At 53.2% G+C, this 12,430-nt stretch overlaps 1 long non-coding RNA gene across 7 annotated transcripts in view; it reads right to left on the bottom strand.

The window, feature by feature from the left end:
- LOC105235728 overlaps positions 1 to 12,430 on the bottom strand; it is a 199,166-nt gene that overhangs the window by 112,905 nt on the left and 73,831 nt on the right. The gene's annotated exons all lie outside the window — the stretch shown is intronic.

Below are 12,430 nucleotides of genomic sequence, written 5' to 3'. Positions count from 1 at the left end.
ACCTGCACGAGCTGGGGGACCCAGAAACGCCCGGGTTGGTCTCTCCACCCGTGAAACAGGCATCGCAGCAGTGGCACGTGCACGCAAGGGCTCATGGGAGGCTAGCCAGGTACCTGGCACCCAGCATCGCCCAAGTCAGATGAGCTACTTCCTCTTGTTCGCCTTCCCGCGGCTGAGCTGGCATCCTCTTCCACGGGAGGGAGAGGAGAAGAGCACCTGCCCCAGGTTTCCGGAGAGAAGTGAATGAGAAGATGTTTGTAAAGTGTCCACCACAGCATCTGACACTCGGTAAGTGCTCGACAAATGAGCGCTCCACGGGCCTGAAGTGGGAGGGAGAATCCACGTCCTACAGCCCGAAGCCGTGCCAGGACCCAGGGCTGTCCAAGGAGCGGCCGGACTCAGCCTGAACAAGGAGAGTCTCTCTGGCCAGTGACTAAGGCCTGGCTGCTGGATCCAGCCGCGCGGGCAGGGCAGGGTTGGGTCCGTGCCTGGGCTGGCCCGCGTTCAGGGTGATGCGTTTTTACCGTAAGGCCTGAGTAACTCCGGAGCCGGCGCTGGCCTCCCTGTCCCTGGGGCCCGACACTCCCCGGCCAGCGATGAGAGATGCTCTGTGAAAGAGGCAGAGACCCCGGGCGCTCGGAACTACAAAGGGTGACAGAGGCGGGGCCGGGCCGGGGAGGAGAGGACGGATTCGCAGGCACGTGTCATTTAATAAAAGCCACCCTCTGCTTAACCATCTGAGGTGCGACCGAAGCTCGGCAGGTCCGGGCGCCAGGCTGTTCCGGGACAGAAGCCAAAGTCAATTACGATCAGGGATGAGGAGTGAGGATAAACAGTGAGAGCAGGCTCGTGGGGTAACAGGGAAGGAGGTGCGGGGACCCAAAAAAGGGAGGAGACAAGGCAGGCAGACAGATACACACATACACACACACACACACACACACACACACAGCTCACGGGATCCACACATCATCACCTCAGTGCAGACAACAGAAGTTCCAGACACAGGGCGTCTACCTTCCACACGGTAGCCGGGCCAGGCAGCCCCGTGCAGGGTCCTTCACGTGCACGGTGTCTCCTTGTGGTAAGAGCCAGGACGACACAGTGATCCTCTAGGCGGGCTCCAGAGACCAAACACAAGAGTCCACATGCTGGCTGCCCACTGCTTTCTGAGTAGCATCAGGGAAGTTCAGTAACAGCTCTGTGCCTCACTTCCTTCATCTGTGCAATGGGAACATTGCATGCCCCTCCCCCTCCCCGAGACAGTACACACCAGCATTAAGTGTGTTCAGACACAGAAAGGGCTAAGAACGGGGCTTGACCAATAGTGAACTCGCAACGCCTGGAAGCTACTCTGTCTCACCCCGACCTAGCCTGTGAGACAGAAATCCTAACGCCTCTTCTTACAGCAAGGCAAAGGGGGCTCAGAGAGGGAGAGCCGCTCGGAGTCACTACATCGGTCAGCTCGGGCTGCTGGACGTGTACCACCGAATGGGCAGCTTATGCAACAGAAATGTCCTTTCTCACAATTCTAGAGGATGGACGATGAAGGAATTAGGGAGACTGGTTTCTTCTGAGGCTGCTCTCCATCCATGGCTCGTACACGGCCATCTTCCCCTGTGTCGTCTTGTGGTCTTCCTTGCGTGTATGTCTGTGTCCTACTCTCCTCTTCTTGTAAGGACACCAGTCACACCCTAGTGATCTCATTTACCTTAATTACTTCTTTAAAAACCCTATGTCTAAAACTGTCACACTCTGAGGTACTGGGGCTTAGGACTTATGGCTTTTGGAGGGGACACAATCAGCCCAAACTGGCCATCAAACTCTCCAGGTTGGGGATGAAGAAACCAGAGTGAACAAAGAACGGAATCTGAAGGAGGCCTGTGCTTTGCCCTTCTAGCAGGAATTGGGGTACAACGAGGACATCTGTCTATGAGTTTTCTACCTTGAAAGTACTTCACTTAACAGCTGCCCAAGAGAATGAAAACGCTAGCAGGTGTCACATCCGCCACCACTTAAAGCGCAGGTTCTTGGAAACGTCACTGAACTGTGAGAGTTTCTTTTCTCCTGTTTTCTGTCGCCAGACTCAGCATCTGGTAGGTACTCAATACACACAGGATGAGGTCCAGACTCGCCCAGAAATCTGCCCCAGGGATCAAAGCTACTAAGAGGGAGGGCTGGGCGAGACTCTACCGGACTTGCCCATTCTCCCAAATGTAAAACGGGCGGTCGCAACTGTACCCACTTCAGAGGTAAGCAAACTGAGACCCACAGAGCCACAGGCTCGCTGTGCCTGCCTGGCCTGGGGCTCAGCAGGGGAGAGCGAGAAGAAAATGCAGCAGAAAGAGAGGTCAGAAAGCAGCATAGGGTTCCAGGACAAAAGAACTTTTAAAGGGCTTGTTCACAGCTGTGTTTTACCCAGACCGTCTTGATCAGCTTTTCGAGAATAGTAACTATCTCTTTACATCGACCAACTTCATTTGCCAACCCTAACCCGATTATTTTCCAATAAGGGAATAAGAACACAGACATCAAAAGCCAGACATTTGGGGTCTTGAATCCATTCAACCCAGCTGTGTGACTTCAGGTGAGCTACCGAACCTCTCTGAGCTTCTATTTCCTCGTGAAAATGAAGAAACTACCCACCTAGTTGTTATAAGGTGAGAAAAGATCGTCATGTGACAGGCCTTCAACAACAGATCACCCCTTGTCATAAATAAGACACATATCATGAAAAAGTGATCAAGGGTTTAATTTTGCAAAGGCGCTATGAAAACAAAGTCTTCGTTTTAATTAATACCTATTATATAAATGAATAGAATCATTCCTAGAGCTTGTTGCTTGAAGAATACTGGGGAAAAGGGCACTCAAGAATAAGGCGAATGTGTCAGAGGGAACGGGGCATGGCCTTGGGTCAAATGCAGGCTGAAGACAGCTGGACTCACTGGGATTTGTAGGGATGCGAGCAACATGGGACCAGCCACAGACACCTTCAGATAAAAGAAAGGCACCGCTCCCAAACTTGGACCCCTGTGCATCGGCCCTGTGGACAGACTGCCACTGTGCACTCGGCTTGCTTCTCTGGAAAAGCGGGATACTCAAATTCCCTGCCTATTTGTGCCAAGCACTTATAAGAAGGTCTGACACCCAATAAGTGCTCAATAAATGTGAGCCATCCTTTTCATTCCAAATTAATATTATTGCAATGGTCTCTTTTCTTTCCCCTCCTTGGGGATCAGCACTCTCTCCAAAACAAACCACAGTTACCAAAGCAATGAAGACTGCCACGCTTGCTGTCTGTTGAGTGACAAGGTCACCTGGAAACATCTGGGAGACGTGAAGATGCTTTCTTAGCACTGAATTCTCCTTCTTACAAATCCTTAATGCTTTGCTCTCTCCCCCACTAGACTACAGGCCACCCAAGGGCAGCACGCCTCTCTGTTTTTGCTTATCATTATGTCCCTAGCAGTTAGGATAATATCTAACTAATTTAAGGTACTCCATAGAATGGGCGGGGTATCTGGTGCATAATAATCACTTGGCAGCTTTCGGTGAATAACCATGAGCAGAAAGGCCAACCACCATAGGCTCTGTCCATATCCATGGTGGCCTCCAAATTCAAGCAAGGCGGGACTGTTCCCAGAGAGACCAGTGGCAATTTGGCCCTCAGGGGTCTGCACAGACCTCCCAGCCCACACTGCCTCCATTCAGTGCTTGGCTCACATCTAAACACCTTCATGCACGATCAACTCGTGCGAACGGTAGCTTCGGTCCGGCAGTACAGAGAAACGAATGGACGCCTGGAAAGCTCACGGGTCTCTCCCTGGGCCACGGGGCTGATACAGGGCAAGGCAGCAAGAGTCCTAGCAGCCAGCCCAGACCCCAGGACTTTCTTTCTACATCCCGTGCTGAATAAAATGCTCAGTACATGCTGGTTAGTTGAAAGGCAGGGGGAAAAAATGAATGAATGGGATAAACAGTGGGATAGTTTCCCAAAGAAATCAGAACGTTCTGCAGTTAAATGGTAGAGAAAACCACTTAGTGGTAGGTCTAAAATAGACACCCCTCGCCCACCAATGTGAACTGGGCGGGGGGACCACTTCAGATAGGGACGCATGAATCTATTAATCTTCCTGGGAGTCAGGGGATGAGCAGGGGACCATGATGATCCAGGCTGCCTTTGCGGTCCTTCCTCCCAGGGCAGGTGCGCGCCCACAGACAGGGGGCTCAGCCTTCTCCCCCGCAGCCATCAGGAAAACTACCAGAAACTGTGTCTCACTCATCAGATCAGCAAACTGGTGAAAATCTGATGTATGGAACGTGAGCAACCAGGTGGGGAAAACGGGGCTCCTATGGACAGAGCGTGGGAGTGTATATCAGCTCTGTTGTTCTGGAAAGAGATTTGGTAGCATCTGTAAAATGGAGAATGTTCATCAGGCAGCAGCAATGTCACCTTAGGGTGTGAACCCTAGAGGAGAGCTCACACATGTAACCAAGAGAGCGGGAGGACATTCCTCGAAGCACTGTTTGTAATGGGGGGGGGGGCAGGAGAGGACAGAAGGAAGAAAGGAAAGGCATCAAGCACAGTATCTCTCAAGAGGGGAAGGAGAGCCAGCCCTTGAAAACTACTCACAACTGTTCGTTTTTCATTCTCTTCTGACCCGACTTCCCCCTGCTCTGCACTCACTCACCCACTTCATTTTTATGTCTTATCAGCCTCCTGCCTTGCCCTCCAGGGGAAAGCAGAATTCACATATGAAAACAGAGTGCCAGACTCCCCGGAAAGCTTTTCAATGTCCTTTGCCCAGGAGAGGTTCTCATTACAGTGGGGCCTGGACCTCAGCCATGAGCCCAGGGAGGGGAGAAGCGATTTCATTCCACTTAACCCAATTTGCCGGGCCCAGAAGGCGGCTAATGAGCCGCCTGTACCCTCGGAGTCATCGATACCACTTTCCAAATCAAGTTACCAAATTGGTCTTAAGACTGCTTCAAAGGGACCAGGCGGATTGTTCCCAATGAGGCATCCTGCTGGCCATATGGCCACAGTTACTGCCGCGGGCATCATCCTCAGCACCAGTGGCGGGGTGGGGGGGGCGGGGGAGATGATTTGGCACCTTTGTCTTTGTTTTGGGGGCCCCCCTCTCCTCCAACGCCTGGTCCCCTGGGGTGTAACCAGGGCACCATAAAAAAAACAGGAGACAGTGGTAGCAGAGAGATCCCAATGAAGGAGGACCCAAAGTCAGAGGAGGAAGAAGAAATTCCCACACTCCACTGCACCCAGCACGCTCCCTGGGAAGTTTCCCAGATCGGCCGCCCCAGAGCTGGTGAAGGGCCCTGTCCGGTGTCCAGCAGAGCACTGGACAACAGAGCCTCAAAGATCATTTCCACACAAGAACAGCGGTGGGCGGATGCTCTCCGAGATTTCGCTGAAGCCTCCCAGTGCCCTGGGAGGTCAGGACTCTTATCGCCCCCATTTCACAGATGAAGAAACTGAGATGGCGAAATCCAAGCACGGTCACGCGGCCAGCACGTGGCTGCCGCAGAAACCCAACCGGCTGCGGCTTCTTCAAATGCGGTCCGCGTTCAGCCCCTCAGTCACGCCGCCTTTAGAGCTGAGATCTTGATAACTTACATTCCCTTCTCTGTAATTAAACCCAAAAATAGTCCAACGAATCTTGTGCAAGGACCAGATATGCTTTCCTTAAGATGCCTTCCATTACGAATCCTAAATACGGCACCTACTTTTTCTTGAGCGTCTATGGAATGTGAAGCCTTGACCACCTTATCTTTCCTCGCATAAAAGTCCTTAAGGGCACGGGATTGTTGTTCTCTCTTACAGATGAGGAGCGGGGATGCCGAGATGTTGAGTAACAGGCACAGTGTCACACAGCTAGGACACAGAAGGACGCTCATCCCGCGTGTTCGGCACGAAATTCACTTTAACACTTAACTTGGGGTTCTTTTCCCTAGCCCAAGCTACGGGTCAACCTTTCTGTCTTCAGGGTCTGTGGAAGAGTCTAGGTCCACTCTACCAGCCGGGGAGACGAAACACATCTAGACCGCTGGTTCTCAGCACAGTGTGATTTGGGCCCCATTCTCCCCGGGAATATGGAGCAATGTCTGAAACATTTTGGACTGCCACAAGTGGGGCGGGGCTGGGATTTGGGGGGACAGTACTACTGGCATCTAGTGGGTAGAGGCCAGGGACGTGGCTAGACGTCCTGCAACACACACGATGGCCGCACAGCGAGCTGTCGGGTCCAACGTGTCAAGAAGGCCAAGGCTGCTCTAGACCTTCCATGAGTCTTCAGCGTCTTCACGGTCTGGATGTCATACAAGGAGAGCTTCTGTATTTCTCAGCACAACAAAATAATACTTACTAATTTGCACTGAAACTTAACTAACATGCATCATTCTTGGGGCCAACGTACCCACCAAAGCCTCACAAAGGTTCGGCCAGAACTGAGACCTGAGCTGATTCAAGGCGGGAAGTAACGACGCCAGGACCTCCTGAGAAATCCACTCTCCCTGAACGCTGCTGAGAGCCTCTTGTGTGTCAGACCCTAGGCTGGAATCGGGAGTGGTGCCAATGGGCAGAAACACTCTGAAACACTGGACTTGAGTGCCTTCTCTCCAGGGAGACGTGGGTTGTCTCACAGAGCCACCAGATGGGTTGGGAAGGCCATTACATTGCCTTTTATCCCAAGGACATTTCCAGGCCCTCCGGCCCAAAGCCCCCATGACAGCACTTTCTCTTCTTTTAGGACCTCCAGAGAAAGGCTCCAGACATAATGAAAGGAGAGCTGGAAAGACAGGTCATTGAGCTTGCCCAGGAGGCCCCGAGTCAGGACCAGCTCGCTGCTTTATCCCCCAAAGTCCCAAGAATAAACCAGAGGTGAAAGGTCAGCCTGTGGAACCTCACTGCTGGGCTCCTCAAGGGCCACCCCAGACCAGCAGCCAGGGTGGGAGAACCGATGCCTGGCTTCAAAGCAGGATTTGGTCCCAGTGGCCTTTCTCCATCAAAAGACAACAAAGCTGCAGGTGATCCGTCACTTTACCTGGTAAGCACCCGGGGAAGCCACGTCAGCACCTGAACCCAGCTCACTCTGCTCTATCTCACCAGGTTTCTACTGCTACTTCTGGTCACTAGTACCTGGTGTGACCGCAAGAAAGCCCTGTACCCTCCCGGGCCTCAGTTTCACTACCTGTAGAATGGGTGAGGGCTGCTGTTGGGTCAAAGGGGAGAAGGTGCCTGACATCAGTGTCCATGCACAAAGATATAAATTAGGCACCTTCCCTCCGCTTGCTAAGTGGTTATACACGACCAAGAAGTGTTCTGGAGAATGGTTGTGGGGTAAGAAACAGAGAACTGGGTCTGAATCCTCTCCTGGGGTCATGGGCAGACAAACCTGGGCTGAGAGGTCAGCTCACTCGTTTGAGGCAAGTCGATCCCACCCACTGCCATGAACAGGGATTCGTAGGAGCTGATCAGAGCATCCAGCCTACACACAGCCATGTGATAAGCACCACACACAGGGAGCAACAGAGCTGGGGACACAGAACCACACTCCAAGGAGACCCACGAGCCTGCGGGTGTGGGGGCCTGGAGCTCAGGCTGCCCGTGGGGAGTCGCGGTGTCACTGATCCCCAAACACAGGCCCACAGGGACAGCACCTTTCATGTGTGCTTCAAAGAGCAAAAGGCCCACGAAAATCCGGAGGGACAGTCCCTGGAAGAGGGAGAGGGACTGCCATGTCCCAAAGGGGTGAAGTCCCACTGTGCATCTACATTCTAGAAGAGGGGCTGGCAATGGAAGGGGGGCACTTCCAGGACTGTCAGACGCTGGGGACAAGAGCCGACCACTGACCATGAGCGGGGAGATAGAGAGTAAGGACAAACACATCCCCCAGATCAACAGTCCACGGTTTTTTAAAGACACAGGGACCACGAAGCATAACAGGATGTTCACCACCAGCATTAAAATACCAAAATAATACTAATAACAACTTTAAAAAAGGAATGTCCAGTAATCGGAAACTAGAACAATAGCAGACCAGCTCAATAAAGCTTGACATTTCCACCACTGGAATTACAAAAGTGAAATTTCGCGGAGGATTCACTATAGATTAGATACAGTAAGGCTGCCGTTTCTGTAGGTCAACGGTTGAATGCTGGCAATTCCAGAGGCTTCAACCTATCATTTTAAGCACTTCACATGTATCAGTTAACTTCCCTTAGGGCATGGTGGGCAGAATAATCCCCCTGCCCCCACAAACAAAGAGATGTCCTCATCCTAATTCCCAGAGCCTGTGACTCCGTCACCTCCCTGACAAAGGGAACTTTCCAGATACCATTCAAGCTAAGGGGCTTGAGCTGAGGATTAGTCTGGATTATCAGGGTGTGCTAATCTAATCACAGGCATCCTTGAAATGGAGAAATTTCTGCCCTGGGATCAGAGAGATGAGAAGGAAGAAGGAAAAATGAAAGGCACTGGACCCACCCTTGTTGGACTTGACCATGGAGGGAGGAGACCACAAGCCAAGGATGTGGGCCGCCTCTGGGAGCCAGATCCAGCAAGGAAACAGGGATCTCAGCCCTACACATGCCAGGACCTGAACTCTGACAACGACTGGCAGGAGCAGGCAAAGGGACCCTCCCCTAGAGTCTGCAGAAGTGAGTGCAGCCCACGGACACCCTGATCCCAGCCCAGTGAGACCCCTGTCAGACCTCCAACCCCACAGAGCTGCGTGATAATAAATGGGGCTGCGTGGGCACCAAGTCTGTGGTCATTTGTCGCAGCAGCCATAGAAAAGAAATACACTAGGTAAAAAGTATTCACAGCCACACGCTGGGTACACAGGAGAAGGCAAATCACGGTGCCCCAGGCCACAGAGCCGGCAAGGGGGTAGCCAGGACCTGGCGGCAGCAGGAAGCCTCCAGGGACCCCCCGCCCTGCCATGTTGCTCTGCAATCTCACGGAAGAACGATTTCAAATCAAGTTCCTAGAGGATTTTAAACTGAAATTGGGAAAAAGAATAAAAACGGAAGAACGTACAACTTGTCTGAGAAAAACTAAGGGGGAAGTTCTGTCCGGCCCGGGCCCGCATGGTGGTAATAACAATGAGCCTGGAGAGACCAGGCCCGGGGCTCTGCAGGCACCCACCCATCTGCCATCGTGTTAAAATACTGAGATGCTCCCAGAGCAGTTCATAACGAGCTGCTTCCCCAAGAAGATGACTCTTGTCCCACTATCTGGGCTCATCCACTGGCCCCCCTGAGACCTCACAAAATGCAGGGCTCAGGCCTGGCACAGCAGAAGGACGCCTGACCTTGGTAACATCTACTTTGATTGCTCAAAAAGTATCACCCCTGGGGGAAACCCAGGGAAAGGTGAAAAACAGGGATTCCGGCAGGCAGGTAACCATGGGCTTACCTAAAAGAAAGGAAAGGCTTCCTTCCTCCAGGCTCTGAGGTTCTGGGTATTACATGGAAAATCCACAGACCCTTCCTAGCCTTGAGCCTGCATCTCTGTCACCTCTTACCAGCCCGTGGCCTTCAGCAAGCCACTTTACCTCTTCAACTCTCAAATACAAACACCAAGAGGGCCGCCCACTGGCCCCTCAAAGGAGAGAAGCTGTGGGTTCAGCCCCCCACTTACCAAGAACCGTCATGATGACTGGCCCGCACCATGGACACCCAGGTACCGTGGAACAAGGCTCGGTGGAGTGTGGTCAGCTAAGACTGTAAGTGCTCTGGGAACCAAAAGCTGACTTTGCAGAGCGCAGCATGCCCAGGGACCTGGGGGCTTCGAGAAACCCCCACCTGGCTCAGCTCGATGCTTCCTGAGGTGACCTTTCTCCAGTTCTCCAGCTGACTTAGCCCACCGGTCCACCCCACCCGGTCTCCTCTGTGCAGGATGCTTTTTGCTGATGCACATTCCCCGCTCAGATCAGGGTGTGGGGCCATGGTGCTGGTGGGAAGGGCATGAGCCCAACCGCTATAATGGGGAGCTCCACAGAGTTTGGTTAAATGAGAAGGTACGAGGGAAAAATCAGAGTAGCTGAACAGACCTGGCCCTCTCCTCCTCAATAACCACAAAGCCACCTCAGAGACAAAGATGATGGCAGAAGACCCTCTAGTCCAGGCCCCACAACCAATCCTCACAGACCGAGAAATTAAACACCAGAAAAGAGAAGGGGCTCCCAGGACATCTCACCACCCACATCGGTCCATCCTACCCGGCCTCCGTCCCTCCACTTGTCACATGGCCATGAGGCCTGTTCTGTCCACCTCACCACAGGGAGGGACTGCTCAAGGGAGACAGGCAACAGGAACCTTCTCTGAGAGCGTAAGGTCCATTCTGCTACGTGACGACAGGGGCCCTCACAGAGCCCACACCGCGGCCACGCGCAGACTCCAGGATGAAATAACAAAGTGCAACCCAAGATAGCACCTATTTGTAAAAACAGCCTGGGATTTTCATTCATTTCCGGGAATGCTTACACCTTTTCCAATTTCACGGCTTTGAGAACAAATGGCCTTGCTGTTTTAAGGTGTCATTTTTCTTTAAATACTTTAAGGGGAGAAAAATGTATCAGAACTCCAAAGGAATCTTACAGGTAACCTATCTATGCAATCTGTCTTGCTGGGAGTTTGCAAATTTGGAGCCATAGGATGAGCACAGGGTAAGGCCTTGAGTTCCTGCCACAAGCCCCCAATTTTCTGGGGCTTCTCTTGTTCATCTTGAACAGAGTGCCATGGATACAAGTTTACACGAATAAGCCTCATCTCTGGCCAAGAAGAAACGTGATGGGATCCGGGCTTCTCCATCCCAGAACAGGACCCCCTCAGGGGCCTGAAGCCGCACATGGTCACAGACTTCTCTTGGAAAGTGCTGAGAACTTCACTCACATTTGATCACTGTCAATTCCTCTTAGCCTCCGCTAAGGACAGCACCAATTCCAGAACGGGAGGGGAAGGGGGGGCAATCAGAATGCTGGACCCCACACCGGCCCCACCTCTGTGCAAAGACACACATCATTCGCTGAATGGCTCTGCTCCTTGTAAACACCCCGGGAGGTTGCCCGAGGCGGCTGCAAACCCAGGCACGTCCAGTGGCCTCAGCCTGGCATGAAAGAGGCGAGTCTTAGAAGGCCCAGGACAAGTGCCAGGAGGGGGAAGAACAGAGAGAGGCTAGCATCACTGCATCCATCTCCAAACAGGCTTTGACGAGGACAGAGCACAGAAAAGGTCATGATTTGGGATGACAGAAACACCGGGGGTCCCATTCCAGCTCTGTCACTTTCTCAGTGTGTGATACTAAAAAGCATCTTAGCTTTCTGAGCTCCAGGTCTGAAAAGAAGTAACAAGCCCGTGCGATGCTCGGAAAGATGGCACCGGTAAGGCAGCTAGAAGCCTCTCGAGACAAGGACTCACAACCTCTCAGCTCCTTGTCCTTGCTCACGGCCTGCTCACAGAGGCCAAGTGGGTGCCCCTAACAAAGTGACTGAACCAGATAAGATTACGCCCCAGCGAATGATGCAGACTGCAAGCCCACGTGGGTTGGTGACTCGGTCTGGGCTGAAAACGGGGACAGGAAGTGGGACAACAGTGGTCATTTTCCTGATCTGCACATTCTTTCCTGTGCAAAACTCTCCCAAGGCGTACGTAAGAATGCAGACAGAGACTCCAAGCAAAGGCAAGCTGGGTGTCTAGCAGGAAAATGCTACTCTGGGGGATAGGGGTTCTGCAGAGGGGGAGCCGTGCCAGGTCGCCAAGAAGGGTATGTCCCCAGGCCAGGCTGGGGAGCAGAGGCCTGCTCGGGCTTTGGGCAGGGGGAGGCTCCCCTCGAAGGTGCCCACAAGCCCCCCACTCGCACGGAAGCAGGAGAGGGAGCAGTCTGGCCCTGGACGCGGCAGGCACTCAGCAGTGCTCACCGGCCCCTGCGGCCTTCGAGGAGGGACACTCACGGGGGCAGGGAGGCATGTCCCCAAGGCCAGAGCCTACAGGCCTGGCCCGTGCCAAAGGACGGAAGGAGGTGCAGATCTGACAACCCCGCCAGACTCAGAGCGCAGCCAGAACCCGGGCAGCCATAGGAAGTGAGCGGCCACACCCAACACGGCCTCCTCCTTTCTAAGAAAGACCATCAAAGCAAAACAAAGGTGGCTGACAGGGTGGGGAGCTCCTCTTCACAAACAGCCACCCAGGGCTTCAGTCCTGCTCGGAGAAAAGCACTGTCTGCCCCACGCTCATCCCAAGGGCACTGCTCGCTCGGACCCCTCCACCATCACCTCGCCTTCTGGCCACCCCTGCCAAGAGTCTCCCCTCCCGAGCCCACAGCTCCCGACAACACCTTTCAGAACCATTCGGCTTCCAGTGAGTCGCCAGCTCTCGTCAAATCCACCTGAACCAGGACCATCACAATAACCCG

Source organism: Ailuropoda melanoleuca, chromosome 9 (assembly GCF_002007445.2).
Source record: "Ailuropoda melanoleuca isolate Jingjing chromosome 9, ASM200744v2, whole genome shotgun sequence".
In the NCBI taxonomy this organism is placed as follows: Eukaryota; Metazoa; Chordata; class Mammalia; order Carnivora; family Ursidae; genus Ailuropoda; species Ailuropoda melanoleuca.
Note: the sequence above shows the minus strand (reverse complement) of the source record. Positions and strands in the feature narration are given on the sequence as shown.